Genomic DNA, 18,509 nt, shown 5'->3' on the forward strand with positions numbered 1-18,509 from the left:
TTTCCTGTTTTCATGTTTGTAAGGATCTGGAGTTTCTGGCCAGCCTGTGTGTGCACAGGAGTCCTGTCAATAGTGATGAAAATGCTGCAATGATTCTATGTACACAGCAAACGTAAGGGTCTAAACCCACACTGTCAGTTAGTTCTTTCTGCAATGACAGAATGTTCTACATTGGCACTGTCCAATCTGGGGGCCACTAGCCACATGTGGCTATTGAGCGAAGGACATAGGTGACTGAGGAACTGAATTCAGTTTTACTTAACTGTAATTTAAACTAAATAGACACATGAACATTGGCTACAGTTCTGGATAGTGGAGTTCTATGTTAATGATAAGTGAACGGAAAACAGTCCAACTTATGACCCCAGGACCAATTAGGGCTAGGGAGATGTAGCATGATTATTACCCAGCTAAATACCAACACATCAGTGTTAATTAAATCAAGAAAACATCATGCAACTGCTTCTGTGGAAGGTACTCAGCCTGCTCATCATTGCTGGGGGGAAAGGAGATAAAAAGGAAGCTAACTACACTGAGGCATCATTTTTCAGAAGTTCCACAAACAATCACTCTGCCCCTACCTTTATTTTGTTTTTAGTTGATGCCTGAAAATGTTAGCTTATTATATGTGACAAGAATCATCCTACATGCTTTATTTTTTAAAAGATTTATTTATTTGAGAGAGAGAGAGCATGAGCCATGGAGAGGGGCAGAGGGAGAAGCACACTACTTTCTGAGCGATGAACCTGATGCGGAGCTGGAGCCCAGGACCCTGGGATCATGACCTGAGCCAAAGGCAGACGCTTAACTGACGGAGCCACCCAGGCGCCCATCCTATACGCTTCATATTTGATCATGTCAATTATTTTATGAGGTCAGTATTGCTTTTTGTTGTTGTTGTTCTCTTATCAGCACTATGTACTTCACAAAACAAAACAACACAGAGGCCAAAGTCCAAATTCTTCTAATCTTGCTTGCCACATTCTCACTAAACACACATTCAACATTAGATTTCAGCAGGATATATACATTTTGCTTAGTTAACACTGCTTTAAAGCTTTGGGTTATGAATATCATGAAGCAGACAAGAAGTCTCTAATCTCCATTCCCTCGCTATTCCTTTGCACAGAAGTGTTTTGCCCATCTTTATTATTTTTTTATTATTATTATTTTTAATCCCAGTTTGGGAGAGAAGGGATAAGTCAACTGGTCCAAGATCCCCTGGGTAGAAAGCACAGGAGTGGACATTTGAATTCAGTCATCTGGCTTCCTACATCATGTTTCAAAGAGGCATCTGTAATTTAGAAGTTAGAGCGACTAGAAGAAACGCCTTTGAAAGGAAGCAGCCTTGCTCAATGTATCCCAGACATCCTAAGACTGTGACACTTTAGGGGAAGTGGTCATTTCAACTTTGAGAAGTATACAGGAAGTGTGGGAACACTGGACGCTGAAGGAAGAGGGTGAAGAGACAGATGCAAACAGGGAAACAAGGGGCTTTGCAAGACTCACTTTGCCAACCACTCGCCCTCAGACCTTCTCTGGATGTACTGATTTCTTTTCAAGTCATTAAAGCCAATGGCAAGACTGCAGATAGAGGTGTAAAACATAGTGCAAGTCTTGAAAGAATTAGAGGAAAAAACTGCTTCTATTATACGTTGAGAGTCTCTAACTCAGTTTGCTTGAACTATAAAATCTTAACCTTGTAAATCAAATGTAGGTAATTGTAATGGGCTATCCCCCACTTTTAATCCCCATTATTACTCATTCCATAGGGTTCCAGATTTCTGTATTCTAAATAATGCCGTGAGTAGCATCCTTGCTACTATAGCACATAGTCTATTCCCCATTATTTCTTAGAATAAACTCAGATGTGGGGAAAAAAGAAAATGAAAAGATCCTGTCTTCCACTGGGTAGCCCGGGAAGAATGTTGGGGTTTTCCTTTTCCTGGAATTGTGTCATAAAGTTATGATGTAAGTATTTCCTGGGATCCTTTGTTTTTCTCAAGAGGGAAAGAAAAGAATCTCTCTTGGTCCTTCCCTCCTGCAGGACTGATTAAGCCAAAAATATCAAGTCCAGATAAAATGAGGAAACATTTGAGTTTCCCATGAAAATACAACCCATCTCTTTTTACCATGTGAGACTTGTGAACAAGATCCTTAATTTACACTGCAAATTCAACATCTCCCACTAATAATGCATGCTCTAAATATGGCCAAAGAAAGCGTCATAAACTCCAAATTTATTACTGGTTTATTTGGGAGAATTCATTTATTTAATATATACTTACTTTGTCTAATATTTATTGGGTATTCTACATTCTGGGATTATAGAGTAAACAAAACAGATGAAAACAATATTTGATATTCTGGCCCAATATATTTCTGATTTATTCCATCTCAGTATTTTTGGAAGAAGAAACTGATTCAAGAAAAATTAATATTGAGGTTCAATTTAAGATCCAGCTCATTAAAGGTAGCTCATTAACATTGTCGGCTCAGCACAGTTCAAGTTTCTTTTAGTAATATAGTGCTTGGGGACTCTCTACTCCGAAAGGAAACAACAAAAATATAACACATGAACTTTTTTTGTTGTTGTTACTCACCAGGTCCTGAAATCCCAGAATTGTTCCGGACATTTTTCTCTTTCTGATATGTAATATCTTCCCAGGCTTTTTGAACCTACTTACAAAATACTTTTCAAATCAGTCCCATCTTCTTCATCATGCCTGTGGCCAAAACTTCAGTTCAGGTCCTTAATTTTTGGTTGGACTGTTGCCATAGCTTCTAAACTGGTCTGCCTGTCTCCAGCCTCTTTTCATTCCAATATTTCTGTCTTACAGTTTTCCAAAACAGAGATCTGAGCATACAGTTCTAGAGTTAGAAACCTTGAATGGTTCTCACTGCTTGCAAGATATAGTTGAATTTTTTTTATCAGTACATACGAGGAGATACAGTATTCTAGTGGGAAAATGAGAAAATAGGCCCCAGGATTTTGCATTAAGGCCATCTGTACCAGAGAAGTGCACCCCTTCTGAAAAACAGCCCCTGGCATATTGCTGAGATCTGCTAGAGGCAGAATGCTTGCGTCTGCTAGCAAGTGATCATGCATTCAGAACTGCCTGTTATAAACTGGGGTTCTATTAGATCTAATCATTCATAAAGGCATTCGAATCTACCAGAACCTCAGCCAGCATCATCACCTGAGGGCTTAAGAAACGCCTGATGCACACACATGGAATCCTGCACAACCCAGCATCTAACCAGAACCCACTTCCCAGAAAAGGGGTGTGGCACGGAGCCCAAGAGTATGGAGCTGGTCCCACCAAATGCTGAAGGTAGAGTGGAAGCACCAGCTCAGAGGCAATACTTTGAAAGAAGGGGGTGCCAGCCTCAGGAGGCAGCATATACATCAGGTCAGGGTCCTCCATATGATGCTGTGTTCTGATTAGGAAGAATACATGAGTCCAAAGTCCAAGGGGTAAAAGCACAAGCAAGCAGTCTCTCTGACTGCTGCCCCTGCAACTCTGAGCTTTGTGATCTTGGAAGTCCTCATTTACAAAAGGGCACAATTTTATCAAAGGACATGGCAATGTCCCACTAAACCACAAGTTTCAGCTCGCACCTGGGCACCTAGGACTCTGTGTCCAGAGACCAACAGAGTGCCATACTGGCAGGGATAACTGGTCCCACATAGGAGGAGGAGGCAAGGCTACTTTTACACTATGAATGCAGAGAGGAATGTAGGAAACCTACGTGATTCCTAGAGGTGCTTCCTGGTACTCCCTTACCCCAGTGTGGCTGTGAAAATACACATGCAGCAGTCCCAGTCTGAAAAGGGGATGATTATCAAGGTTCCAAACCCCCACGAATGAAGATTTGGGTTACACCATTAGGAAAACCATCAAGACCTACCAAAGAGATAATCAAGGATGTGAGAAACTCAGAATGGATATTGTAAGAGGGAGAGAGTAAGCACCCATTGCAATCCCCAAATCAATTGCAGTGAGGATGGGGTATCATTTGTCCAACCAACCTTCATCTTCTGTTTCCTCTCAGGAAGAGCAGCATACAGGAACCAGAGGGGTGCTCTTCCTTGAACTTACACAGAGAAGGAGGTCTGTGGGGCATGAAAGGCAGACTGTAGCAGCGTGAGAATAAACCTCATAATCTCTGACTGTAGGGAGCACAATTAACCTACAGCCCTAGCTGCACTCCCAAATCTATCACCACGTTCATACTGAGGCCACACTTCCAGAAGGTTCCTCCTAGCCAATGAGCATGGCAGGGATCCTAAAGCTGTCTCATTTTCTGGGAATACAGGAGACTCCTCCATTAAGTGACTTTGGCTGGAGGGAGCCCCATCTTCCTTGCTAAACTTTCTGGGAATTGACTATAGGCTAAGGCCCTCCTTCTTTCCCTCTCTCCCTCCCTCCCAAGGTTTGGGCCTTTCAACTGCTTCTGCCAACTCTCCCAGCCTCCCCAGTCCCTCCCTCTTTCCCTCACAGGTGTGTAATAAATCTCTTACACATCTAATCCCATCTCTGCATCTGCTTCACTGTCTTCATGATCTGCCTCTACCATCTCTCTAGGCTCACCCCCTCCTACTCCACAGACACCACTAACGAACATGCTGCTTTCTTCATCCAAACCTGGGAAAATCTATTCGACTCTCTTTGTCTAGATTGCCTTTCCCCATTTTCTTTCTCTCAGGGGACTAAGGTTTGGCAGCCAGTATAAGGAACACTCCTTGGCCTGGCCCTGTTTTCACTACTTCTGTTTCTGCATGACCAGTTCAAGGGGATCTGCCTGACTACAGAATATAGCTTCCTTCCTATCCTATACCAAGTTGGAGGGCCTCATATATTTATCCCATATGGCACGCGTCCCACAAAGTGTCTCTCCTGCTGGACAGTGATCGAGTCCAGAGTGCGTCCATCGGTAAGGAACAGTCACTACTCAGCTCCAGCCGAATGCTGACATGAGGCCTAGTAAGGCAAGATGTGTTGCGTTTCTGAAAAACCTTTGAAATTCAGATTTTCATTGTGAGTGCTGTATTTTAAAAGTTATAAATGATTCAAAATTTAAACAAAACCCAACAGGAGGTCACACACAGACTATCCACTGACTGCTATGGTTATTCCTGCCAGCTTCTGCCCACCACTCTTAAACACAAGAACGACTGCGACCATCACCCTTACGGATGGTCCCCGTAGGTCTGACTGACCTACGTAGGCTCAGTGCATAGTGATGTCTCCAAGAGCTGCAGTACTCTCTTAAGGAACTTCACCAGAACATTTAGATTTTAGATTTTGTCCTCTTAATTCCTGAAGTATTTCATAACCCCATGCTACTGCAGACTGTATTAGCCTCACCAGAGAGGCAACTAATTCATTGTCTTGCTCTATGAATATTTGAGGACTTAACATGGGCAAACCCTGTGCTATGCCTGGAGGTTCAGACCTGAATAATCAAGCCCTTCTCATTGAGAAAAATCACAATTAAGTAGAAGAGACAGAGATGTAGAGGATACAATGTTCTGTTGTTTGAGATTTTATTAATATATTTATTCTCTACTAAAGGCAAATATCTAAAAAAAAAGGCAAATATCTTGATCTTTCAAAGAATATTAGTATCTTTCAAACAAAAAATAAAATAGAAAATATATAAAAATATATATATTTAAATATATATTTAATATAACAATATAAATATATATTTAAAACATATATTTTCAAATAAATTATATATATTTAAAATTAAAAATAGGGGCACCTGGGTGGCTCAGTGGGTTAAAGCCTCTGCCTTTGGCTCAGGTCATGATCCCAGGTTCCTGGGATCAAGCCCCACATCCGGTTCTCTGCTCCACAGGGAACCTGCTTCCCTTCCTCTCTGTCTGCTTGCCTCTCTGCCTACTTGTGATCTCTGTCAAATAAATTTTTTTTAAAAATTAAATTTAATTTAATTTAAAATAAATTACATATATAATTGAACAAATTATATATTTAAAATATATATATAAATAAACTATATATATATATATATACACACACACATACACATATATATGTATATATGTATACATGTATATAAGGTGTTTCAAGAAACACCTTAAACCATAACTTGGCTCTTTGAAAGATTTTAATGGATGAGAAATCTTTTCATTTTAAAGTTTTATAAGCTACATGAGGATTTAGAAAATATTAATAAATATCTGGTAAAAAATGCTTTAATAAAATCACTTCAAAACTGTTTCTCACTTACGTTCTGAAATTTACTTTTCTGAATAGCGGCATAAAATATAAATTAATTTGGGGAAGAAGACAAAAAGTATAATACAATTTTCTTAACTGAATATCTACACTACCAAGTTTCCATTGCTTATTAAGTCCTATTTCTAATGATGTAAATTTGTAAAGAAACATGAATACAACAGCTAGTTCCAGGGAGACTTGGCCATAGATTCTGAGATTGCTGAAGACCTATCTACACATTGTAAAGATAAAACTAGCTACCCTTGGCCCTGTCCCTAACTTAAGCACACCTGCACTCAGCTAGTCCAAATTGTGTTCTCATCATGTGGTAAGGTGTGGTGTATGGATGGAGCCCCAAATTAGAGTGAAACTGGAGATTGTTCCAAATACTTCTTTCCGTCTTTCCCTCAAGGCCCCAATCACACTGCAAATCAATTGCCTAGTACCGTTCCAGTGCCACAAAGCAGATATCTGAACTTCACTTTCTTAATAACCCTGGCCAGCACTTTGAAACTCACAAATTGAAGCTGCTCTGTGTCTCTGAGTACTGGGAGAATTTTAACAACTGGATTAAAAGGCCAATCAAATGGTAAACTCTCAGGGGAAATGCTCATGCCAGAGAATAGATTAACTGTTAGCTGATTTCAAGAACAAATGGAAAGTGCAAATCTCGGAGAAACGAGTGGGAAAGGAGAATAAAATAAGTGGGCTAGAACAACTGAAAGAATTCGGGCCACAGAAACCATGGTTTAGTAAGTCTGTAACACAGTAGGAAGATGAAATTCTTTTTTCCTCCTGATTCTTTTTTTTTTTTTTTTTTAAGTCAGGTTTCATTTTTCTTTATACGTGATAAAATTGGGGCAGGTTTATTCTCTTCATCTATTTTCCTGTATAATGTGATAAATGAGGGGGTAGGAAATGTACCAGGAACTTACAAATTTGACCTCTTCCTTCCCTTAGTCCAGGCTCACCTGAGCAAGGAAAAGGGGCAGGCAAGGATGCTGGGCTCAGAATTACTGGGCACCAGGGGACATCTGGAGGACCTTGCTGGACAATCTCCTAAATATTCTCAGTTTGCCTTGTGTGAAGAGAAAACCAACTCTGATGATGCTTAACGATATGTTAAACTTTTATAAAGTCAGAGAGAAAGGAAAATGTAAGCCACGGGAGAGATCTTTGGAGATGAGTGTGACATTGTCAAAAACAATGAAATGCAAGGGAAATTAAGAATACCAGAAACCTAGCAAAATATTGTTACTATGTTTCATCTTAAAATTTAGTTCTGGGCTTTCTGGATCAAAGGGGAGCATGAGTTCATGCTTATGAAAGAAGTAAATTTCCCTGGCATGTAATTCACAAATAGAAATTCTCCTGGAAGTATTTATTATCTACCTTTCATTTTCATTCCCACCACATGAGACAGTTTGGATCCTAATATGAAATGAATTTTTATCCACAATTTTTTAGATTGAAAAATGGAAAAAGTTGACAATATTTTGGCTCCTAATTATCACAGTGCTCACAATGCAGTCTTGAATATTTATTCCCTGTTAACTTAATAAAAAGAAAAGAGACACTGCTGGTTTAAGAGATCTCTCCTGGACACTGTAGTGTGTTTATAGCATTTACAGACCACAGTCCCAATGTGACCAATCATCAACATTATCTGATAAAGTAGACTATTGTAGAAACAACTCAGGAAATCTAAGGTAAAATCAGAAAATCTGTATTAAAACAACAACAATAACAAATACAAATTCCGTGGTGATTTAAAGATTTCCAGGTATAGAAATCTTGGATTAGATCAAGAAAAACATGTATAGGGTCCCTGGGTGGCTTAATCGTTCAGTGTCTGCCTTCGGCTCAGTTCATGATCCCAGAGTCCTGGGATGGAGCTCCACATTGGGCTCCCTGCTCAGCGAGAAGCCTGCTTCTCCCTCTCCCACTCCCCCTGCCTGTGTTCCCTCTCTTACTCTGTCTCTCTATCAAATAAATAAATAAAATCTTAAAAAAAAAAAAAACATGGATAAACATCATCCCTAAATAGTAGTTCCCAAAAAATGAAATAAAAATGGACTAATACATCTTTTTAAAATGTTTAACCTTACCAGACTTAAAGTGAATCAAAATGATTCAAAACAATATAATTCATTCACCTATAAAACTGGCAAAAATACTTTCATTTAATAATACCCTATATTAATGGGTGTGTGGGAAAAGGACAGTCTCATTTGAGAAGTAAATTAGTTTATCTTTTTTTGGAAGGTAATTAAAAAGTATCTATCAATTTTTTTGTCCTCTTTAATCCAAAAATTCCATTTCCAATAATTTACCCAGCAGATATATTTCAAGGGTGCCAAGATAATATAGGGGAGAATGTTCATGATAACCTAAATATCTAATAATAACAGGGAGGTTTATAAGTTAAAGTAATACCATACAAAGGAATATTGTGTAACTTTAAAAAATAGAAGATCTACATGATATATTATGAAGAAAAAAAAGATGATGCACACAAGAATGTACACTGTGATCCTTTTTGTGTTTTCAGAAAAGGAAATGCATAAATACACACACACACACACACACACACACACGAGCTCTACATGTAGTCTTTATTTTCTGAAAAGATACCTAAAAAATTATTGATAATTATCTTTGGGGAGAGGGCCTCCACCGGAGAAGGGAGGGAAGTTTTTACTTCCATTTTATATGTTTCTATACTGTTTGTATTTTCTCACCACATACAGAGAATCAAGGGCATGCATGGTGTTTTCTGCAAGATCTGTTTAATTCCATACTGGCTTCCCTCACTCTCTAGCACCTATCTTAGTCAAATACTTCTGTCAATCACTATGTGAGTGAGTCAATTTATTTCAGATTATATCCCACCCACGCTGCCAACCCACTTACTAGAAAAATGGATTTGAGAATGCCTATAATAAAAGACTCATAGTAAGGCTATTAAATAAAAGAAGCAAATAAAATTCATGGGAAGGAAGAGGAAATAAAAAGCCCAAGCAAATGTATTGACGATGATTGAGCAGTCACCATGGCTCCAAATTTCCTAAAGAAAAAGGCCAAAGTAGAAACACGATGATTGAAGTCATTCTTATTGCCTGGAAAAAGATTTCATGCCTGTTTGTCAAAGATTTTTTTTTTTTTTTTTTACTTAGTGCTGAATTTTAAGAGCCACGATCCAAGGCACTTTGAAAACATCTGGATTTTATGGCCTTAGTTTCTCAAATTTGACCATGCATCAAAATCACCCAGAGGACTTGTGAAAACACAGATTTCTGGGTTTCACTCACAGGGTTTCTGATTGAGTAAGTATGGGTGGGGCCTGGGACTTTTCATTTCTAACAGGTTTCCTAGGTGATGCTGACGCTGCTAACTCCAAGACTGTACTTTGGGACACAGAGATCTTTGACCAGCGCTTCATTCATTAGCCCTTAATGGTTAATGACTTCATCAGTAGTTCTACCGAGGATCTGGAGATGCTCTTCACATAAGCATTCCAGTGGAAGTTTGAAATGTCACCCAGTTTCTTATGATCTAATCAGAAAACAAAGATGGAACTCAAGACAGCGGTAGACATAAATGTATTGCACATGACTTGGGTCTTCTAAATACAACTTCATTCCACATCACCTGCCCCTGATAGGGTTTAGACAGGAATTCATAATGCAAATTCATGACTGGCATTAGCAATAGCCTCATTTTATCCACACAGGAGACTGGTCTCCTGCCAACATCCAAAATATATTATCATTCAATTCCAAAATCAAGAATCAATGACCTTTAGACAATCTGCACTCTTTTTTTTTTTTTCCTATTGACACAGGGAATAGAGGATTAACTGTACCAGGAATTAACACAGGACCTTTCTCCTGGAGAGGTAAGAGTTCAAAATACTTTACGGATAAACAACCTTATTTATCTTCCACTATCCTTGGGTTGGGGGGCAGTGCAGGTAGCAGTGGTGTGTAAGCTGTGCGTTCATTATAGCACTGGATTTCTATGTCTGAGGCCACTGTCTCTGATCCCTACTTGGTTCATGGATCCCAAAGCACTCAGTGCCTTAGGAAATAATTGGTGCACTTACCAGCTGCACTCAGATAAAGATCACACACACACACACACACACACACACACACGCACAGACATTTGCATATACACTGATACCAACAACCATTATGTTTGACAAGATTAAAAACATCTAAAAATATATCCAACAGATTCTCCTATAAATGTATACATTATACCTCAACCAGGGAAAAATTTTTTTTAAAAAGAAGACTTTTTAAAAAACTAAAAATGCTCTGAGATCCTCAAATTTCAGTAAGCTTGTTTTCAACAGTTCAGGTGTTTTAAATAAGCACCTACTGTGCACCAAGTACTGTTTCCAGGAATTGGAATTAAAAGTTGTACACAAACCCTACTCTGACAATACTTATAAGATATGTCATAAAACAGATCATTCCAGATGATAGGGATAGTTTAGGTGTAATATTAGCTGTATAACTAAACAGTGCACAGAGAATGAATGGTCACTTAACCCCTCCTGAGGGGTCCCAGGGGGCGAAGATACAGACAGAGACCTGACAGGAGAGCAGGAGACAGGTGGAATGAAGACAGAGGGGTATGGCCAACGACCCTGTGCTAGGCTGAAGGTTACATATCCAAAATCCAATCACTCCTTCTTTATTACAAACAGAAATTCAATTTTGTTCAGGGTGGCATCTGGCCTGACTGGAAATACACTTCCCAGAATTTCCTATAGCCACGGTGATCATGTGACACAGTCTAGGCTAATGAGATGCAAATGATAGCCACAGTAGGGCTTGGAGGAAAGCTGATACCTCTCACCTGTGGTCTTCTAGCTGCCTGTAATACAGATGAGAAGCCCAGAGGTGTGAGTGTCATTTGGGGAATGAGTAGGAAGATGGAACAAAACTGGTCTCTCAGAGCTGTCACATCTGCCCTGGATTGCCAGCTTCCAGTCTTCTTATTAATGAGAAAAGGCAGTGCCTGTTAGGTGTAGCCCCTGGAGTGTGGATGCATCCAGATGGATGTAAACAGAACCCCATTTTATATACATAGGCAAGACTCTTGACGCATTACTATTTGTTTTGCTTGCAAATCTTAGAGCAAACGCTAACATTCAAAAGCAACCTTCCTGAATCCTTCACTTTTACCAAAACATGAAATTAAGGATGTCCTGGCACTTTAAAAAAGTGCTGTTATAATGAAGCAGCAAACACTATTAACAATTTTGTTAGCAGGGGTGCCTGGGTGGCTCAGTGGGTCAAAGCCTCTGCCTTCAGCTCGGATCATGATCCCAGGGTCCTGGGATGGAGCCCTGCATTGGGCTCCCTGCTCAGCTCCCTGCTCAGCTCTCTCTCTCTCTGCCTGCCTCTCTGCCTACTTGTGATCTTTGTCAAATAAATAAATAAAATCTTAAAAAGAAGAAAAGAAAAGAAAAGAAAAGAAAAGAAAAAAACCTATCCTTCTAAAAACAAAAACAAAAACAATTGTGTTAGCAGAAAGTTTAAATATAATATTAAATCCAGAGCTAATAAAACAGGATTTCAATGGCCAATAACATGTGCAGTTTCCTTTGAAAAAAATCACATGAAGACATAATCCCAGGGCTTAAATACAATTTGTTTAAACAATATTTTTTCCTTTTATCCTCCAGAAAAAGAACTATGAAATTTTTCTCCCTCCCTCCCTGTCTTCCTTCTCTCTCTCTCTCTTTCACACACACACACACACACACACACGCTGCCTTTTGTTGGTTTCTTACACACAATCACAATCACATAATTCATAGTCTCAAGCATAGACCATAGACGTTGCTTTCTTTTTGCTACAGAAACAGCAGCTGAGACCTATCATCAGCAGAAAACCATGCAACATTTTAAAGGTTGTTTCTTTGTTACGGGTGGGAGGGGAGGAATATATTAAGAGCCAGATACCCTTTGAGGGTGGAGTAAGCAGAGTAACCACAGCCCCCCACCAACTGCCTACCCACCCCTCCCCACCCCCCCACCCCCTCCCCCACCCCAGCACAGATCACTCCACGTTCCTTTGGGTCTAAAGGCATCGGGTGGTTGTCCTGGGACTTCCCTATCAGCACCTCCAGGCCCTCTTCAGCTGAAGAGGATAGGGAATGGCCTGAAGGTGTGGGGTGCTGATGCTCCAGTCCTGGCTTTTTCCCGAAGTCGCTGTTCCCCATGGACAATCACACGGGCTTCTCTACCTGAGCAGTAAGGGGTTTGACCTGTATCAGTTATTCTAAACCTAGGGGGTTTTGTGGACCAGTAAAATTTAACTTGAGAATAAAAAACTACATTGCAACAATGTTTTGCCAATGTTGCATTTTTTTATAAGACCATAACAAATAAAGCAACAACAAAAGTCAAAACAGACATAATGTTCCCAACCACACTTTATTGGGAAGATGGATCCTTTTTTGATGAAGGATTCCATTCTGCCCATTTTGTAAGTGGCAGGCTATCTGCCCAGTCTCTTAGTATCTTCCTAATGATTTTTTACCTTTTATTTATATATTTTGCTCTGTATTTTGAAATGTTTTTTCCCCTTGATTGTCCAGACCAGTTTATCCCAACAGTCCCAATTCCAAAAGTTCTTGAATTTTTTTGGGAAATAGATCCCTTCATCAGTCTAGTGAAAACCAACAGACCTATTCCCAAAGCAGTATTTTTATTTTTTTTAAAGATTTTATTTATTTATTTGGGAGAGGGGGGGGAGCAGAGGGAGAAGCCGACTTCCTGCTGAGCAGGGAGCCCTATGTGGGGCTTGATTCTAGGACCCTGGGATCAGGACCTGAGTCAAAGGGAGATGCTTAACCGACTGAGCCACCCAGATGCCCCTCAAGGCAATATTTTTAAATGCATAAAGTGAAATACATAGCATCACAAAGCAAACCAATTATATTTAAATATCAATATAAAATATTAAAATACACATACTTGTGATACAGCAATATATATGCTTCTTTATTATGACATTACATATCAAGCTCTAGTGGAGATGCTAAAAGTGATCATAATTTCAAGCAGTGATGAGCGTAAATGATATTTTAAGATGTGTGCAACCACTCTAATGCTACCTGAAAATATTTTAGATTTCTACTGATGACAAAGTCACAGGCACCACTAATCCTCTTGTGATTTCATTAGAAGATAATAAAAATAAAGTTGCATTTTTCCTTCCAAATTAAATGTTATATTCTCCTATAATTTGGAAACAGAAAATTTCCAGCCTACCCCAACACCACTACTTTTTTTTTTTTAATAGCCCACTCCATTCCACACCCAACTGTATAACTACATTAATACAGGATGTATCAAAGTGATGTGGAGCTAAGTATCAAGGAAAAAGAAGTGATCTCACCCTGGTCTTCCAGCCATCCCCCTGACCCCTCTCCAGAGGCAAAAACTGCCAACAATTCCTTGATGTCTATAGAATCGTTCATTTACAAGGCATTTTCTTTAAATCCTAGATAACTTTATTTTGCAGTGGGATTCTCCTCCATCCTTAATTCATCCTTCTATTTGACAAATTTCACTAATCTTCTGCTTATTATTCTTTGGTGCCTGGGTCCTTTTATCTTGATTGTCCATGGCTTATTCATTGCTTTATTACCCCTCAAAGTACAGGTCCAGCTATAGGACATTTTGAACAGCTACAATTTGATGAACCTGAGGCTTGTCCAATGGGCCGACACCACCTGTCTGTCCTCCATTGAGGTCCCCAGAAGAACCTCCTTGCACACTCCTTCTCCAGCCTCCCAGGTAGCAAGGTAGAAGAAAGCAGCCTCTCTCTCTTCCACTGGTAGCACTTCTAGGAGAGCCGTGAGACAAAATAACACCCCTGCCCCACCCCCAACACACACAGACCCACAACCATCCCCATCCTATAATAAAATAGAGGACAGTCTTCCAAAACAGGGAGGTCAGAACCTCATAGTAAAAGGGCAAATCTACCCCCAAGAAAAGGAAGTTGGCATATCATAGTCATACAAATCACAAGAACATGCAGAGAAAAAGGAGCAGATGGAGGAAAAGCAAACACTGAAGAAATCTTAGAGGAAAATACCCCTACCTTGCAAAAAGACTGCAGTTGGCAGGTTGGAAGAGCTTGTCCAGTCCCAAGTTAAGGATGATTACAAAAGACACATTTCAATGCAAACCCTGGTACTTGCTAGAATAAAGAAAAGCTATGGTTTTTATGTGTTTCTCTCCTAATCACTCATCTTACTATATTCCCTCTTTAATTCTAGTTAGTGTTTCTTAATAGAGCCTCCTGGGTTTTCTAAAAATAATCATGAGCTCAAAGAGGAAATTTTATTTTTCCTTTTTAGTATTTCCTCCTGTCATTTCTTATCTCATATTTTCTAAAACCTCCAAAAGTCTGTTAAAAAGTGGTAATAGCTGGGCACCTGGGTGGCTCAGTGGGTTAAAGCCTCTGCCTTCGGCTCAGGTCATGATCTCAGGGTCCTGGGATGGAGTCCCGCATCGGGCTCTCTGCTCAGCAGAGAGCCTGCTTCCTCCTCTCTCTCTGCCTGCCTCTCTGCCTACTTGTGATCTTTCTCTGTCAAATAAATAAATAAAAATCTAAAAAAAAAAAAGTGGTAATAGCTGTCTTATTTCTGATCTTAATGAAAAATATTGGAAGCTTCTAGACAAAAATAACAAGTTACCTATGAAGGAAAGAGAATTGGATTAATATCAGACTTCATCTGCACACTACTGAGAGGTAAGAATCACATTACCTGAATTCTGTGACCATCCAAGCTATCTTTTTACCTCCCACAGTAACAGGAAATATTGAAATTAATTTAATAACCACAACAACAGTACCATTGAGTTAATATTCATATAGCACTTATCCAGTCCCAGGTTCAATTCTATGCATTTCACTTACCATGATAGTTTGTCTACGTGGTGGCTCCCATTAATTCCTTGCCTCCCTCTCATTCATGCCAGTTCAGGATGGGGTCTAGTCTCCCATCTCACAGAATCTGATAAAAGTGTCACTGAACCAGCTCTGAGCTGAAACATGAAGACTGGCGCTTTCTGCCTCCTGGAGTTTCCATGTAGGAAAGCCAGGCTTCTCTGATGAAGGGAGAGGTTGTATGAGGAAAACAGGCATGTGGGTGAGAAGAGCCATGTTGGACACCAAGCATAGCTGAATCTTCAGACCATTCCAGCCCCTGCTGCTATTTGATTTTGACCACACAAGAATGGCTCAGCCAAGCCCAACCTGCAGAACCACAAGAGATAATAATATGTTGTTGTTGGGGTGCCCAGGTGGCTCAGGCAGTTAAATGTCTGCCTTAGGCTCAGGTCGTGATCCTGGAGTCCCAGGATCAAGCCCAGGGTTGGGCTTCCTGCTCAGTGAGAGCCTCTACTCCCTCTGTCCCTTCCCCTGCTCATGCTCTCTCTTTCTCTCACTTGCTCTCTCTCTCTCAGATAAATAAATAAAATCTTAAAAAAAGATAATAAGTTGTTGTTTGTACTGCTGTTTTGGGGTAGTTCATTATATAACAGTATATGACCAGAATACTAACACTAACATGTTTAATCTTTACAATATTCCTACTGTTATTCGTACTGCCATTTTACAGATAAGGAGATAAAGTCCCAGGTAAGTTAAACTTTCCAAGGCTTACACAGATAGAAAGAAAATTCTTGGAGAATTGTAACGTTTAAAAAATAAATAAACCCCAGGCTTCATATGTAAAAAATACTGGGGAGGACTCCAATGCAACAAAAATGCATCAGAGCAGAGACCTCCAGAGAGAGGAAAAGGGAAAGTAGAAATAGCGACAAGAAGTATATCTTGCAAATATATTGTGAAATTTAAGATACTATGGATACCATAACTGAGAGCATGTTAACTAGATGGGAAAGCCTTCTGAAAGAACAGACAGACTGCAAGGGTAACGGTCATAGTCAAGAAGGAAAGGAAATGCAGGAGTTGGGAAGGAGCAAGGCTGGAGGCAGGAAAAAGAAAAAGAAGAGGGGACACCTGGGTGGCTCAGTCCATTAGACCTCCGACTCTTGATTTTGGTTTGGGTCATGATATTGGGGTTGTGAGATCAAGCCCCGCACCAATCTTATGCTGAGCATAGAGCCTGCTAAAGATTCTCCCTTTCTCTCTTCCTCTGCCCCTACCTGTCTCTCTCCCTCTCCTTCTCCCTCCCCCTCTCTCTCTCCCTTTATAAAAGAAAACAAGAAAGAAAGAAAGAGAGAGAGAGAGAGAGAAGGGAAAAAAAAAAAGCAAATGCATTCTGAAGTTCTTGATATGAATTTCTGCAAGACATAAACCAACAAAACTGATTCATGTAGAAAATCAAATAGACTAATTATCATAGGAGAAATTGGGAAAGTGGTTAAATTCCTAATATTAAGAAAGAGAGCAGAAACATGATTTTATTGTCAGTTCCAGATAACTTACAAAGAATAAAAATGTTATTTAAATTATTCAAGACTATAGAAACCTAGAGAAAGCCCTTAGATCCATTTTATAAAACTAGTTTAGCCTTTAAACCAAAATTGATAAAAGCAGTACAAGAAAACCACAGAGCAATCCCACTTAGAAATATTTGCTTATTTGTTATCCTACTTATAAAAATTCTAAGTAAAATATTAGCAAGCACATCCCAAAGTAGATGAAATGAATACCACCAGTGATCAAGTAGAGTTTCCACCAGCAAATCCATCCACATCCTTCATGATAGCAACAAACGCTGGAGGAAAAGTGGCTGGTTACATCAATAGCTTCTAAAAAACAGTTGGTAGAATTTAACGGCCATTTTTAATAAAACTCTGAGTAAAATATAAATAGAAAGAAACCTTTTGAGTATGAAAATATTTATTTATCAAAAATCAACTGAAAACATCATTCTAAACAATGCCAGGAATAAGATGGGATATCTGCTCTTACCGCCATACTTCAGCAGTGCACCAAGGAGAAGAAAATAGTCTATATAAACAGAGTAGATGGGGAGATAAAATTTTCCTTTTTTGCCAATGATACGTTTATATACCCAGAAATTCCTACTCTGGTTCAAAAATAAAAACTACTAGAATCGATGAAGGAGATTGATCAGGTGGCTGGAAGTTTAGAGTTTTTCTCCATATTTGCAATGAAAATATAATAGCATTATAATAGCATCCAAAAGGCAAAGAAAGATTAGAGATAAGAACAAAAATTCAAAATTCATATAGCCATCTAATGCAGTGTCGGTTAGAGTCCCAAATTTTTTAAAGTAGATATAGTATCTGTTTAGGCAAAATTAAATGTCCAAAGACTGGCAAGAAATTTTTGAGTAAGAATAAAGAGGGAAGGGCCATACCAGACTTAAATCCACTAAAATCAAAACCTGGCATGGATGGGCACCTGTGTGGCCCAGTTGGTTAAGCATCTGCCTTGGGCTCAGGTCACGATCTCAGGATCCTGGGATCAAGCCCTGTGTCAGTCTCCCTGCTAAGCAAGGAGTCGGCTTCTCCCTCTGCCCCTTCCCCCTTGCTCTTGCTCTTTAATAAATAAATAAAATCTTAAAAAACATAACAAAGCAAACAAACAAACAAACAAAAACATGGCATGGGACTGAATAACAGAACAGAATAGATTGGGAGCCCAGAAAGGAATCCCAGCATCATTTCTGGAGGAAACCCTCCAACCATTGATCACTGGCAATATTCATAGATAGAAGCTTCTATTTGACAAAGTGAGTATTGTGATCCATTGTGGAGAGAACATCTCACTGATAAATGGCACATGCACAATGGGATATCATGCAAATGGAAAATAAGAATGAGGTGGAGCTGCTAACCCCCATCTTATTATGAAGTCACTAAAGAGAATGAGTGAGATAAGCCATCTCAACAATGAAGTCTGTGAGGTACTGCTCAGTAAGAGAAGGAAGATCCAAAGTATATTACAGCAAGCCTTCTGCGGAATGTCTTGTCCACTATTTAGAGTTGAGGATAATGCGGATTCTGATGACTAACACTGCTTTGGAGGATTCCTCTTTTTACAAAACAAAACATAAATATATATATTTGTAAATGTCTATATAACATATGAAGAGAAATGTAGAGATACATAGATAAATAAACTAGGTTGTTCAACATCTAGTTTCAACAGTAGAGTGGGGGAGTCGTGGATGTGAAGGGAGGGCAGAAACAAACAATATTTTTTAAAAGGTATCCACAATAA

General features: G+C 39.3%; 1 protein-coding gene across 5 annotated transcripts in view; it reads right to left on the reverse strand.

Annotated features, from left to right (window-relative positions):
- Positions 1-18,509, reverse strand: part of LYPD6 (LY6/PLAUR domain containing 6) — a 123,587-nt gene that overhangs the window by 42,172 nt on the left and 62,906 nt on the right. Inside the window, exon 3 of one of the 5 annotated variants that reach the window (XM_047722808.1) lies at positions 14,385-14,483. The exons of the other annotated variants lie outside the window; for them this stretch is intronic. The gene's annotated coding sequence lies outside the window, so the exon portion shown is untranslated. The remainder of the gene's footprint in view (positions 1-14,384; positions 14,484-18,509) is intronic. 5 annotated transcript variants of the gene reach the window in all.

Source organism: Lutra lutra, chromosome 3, assembly GCF_902655055.1.
Source record: "Lutra lutra chromosome 3, mLutLut1.2, whole genome shotgun sequence".
NCBI lineage: Eukaryota > Metazoa > Chordata > Mammalia > Carnivora > Mustelidae > Lutra > Lutra lutra.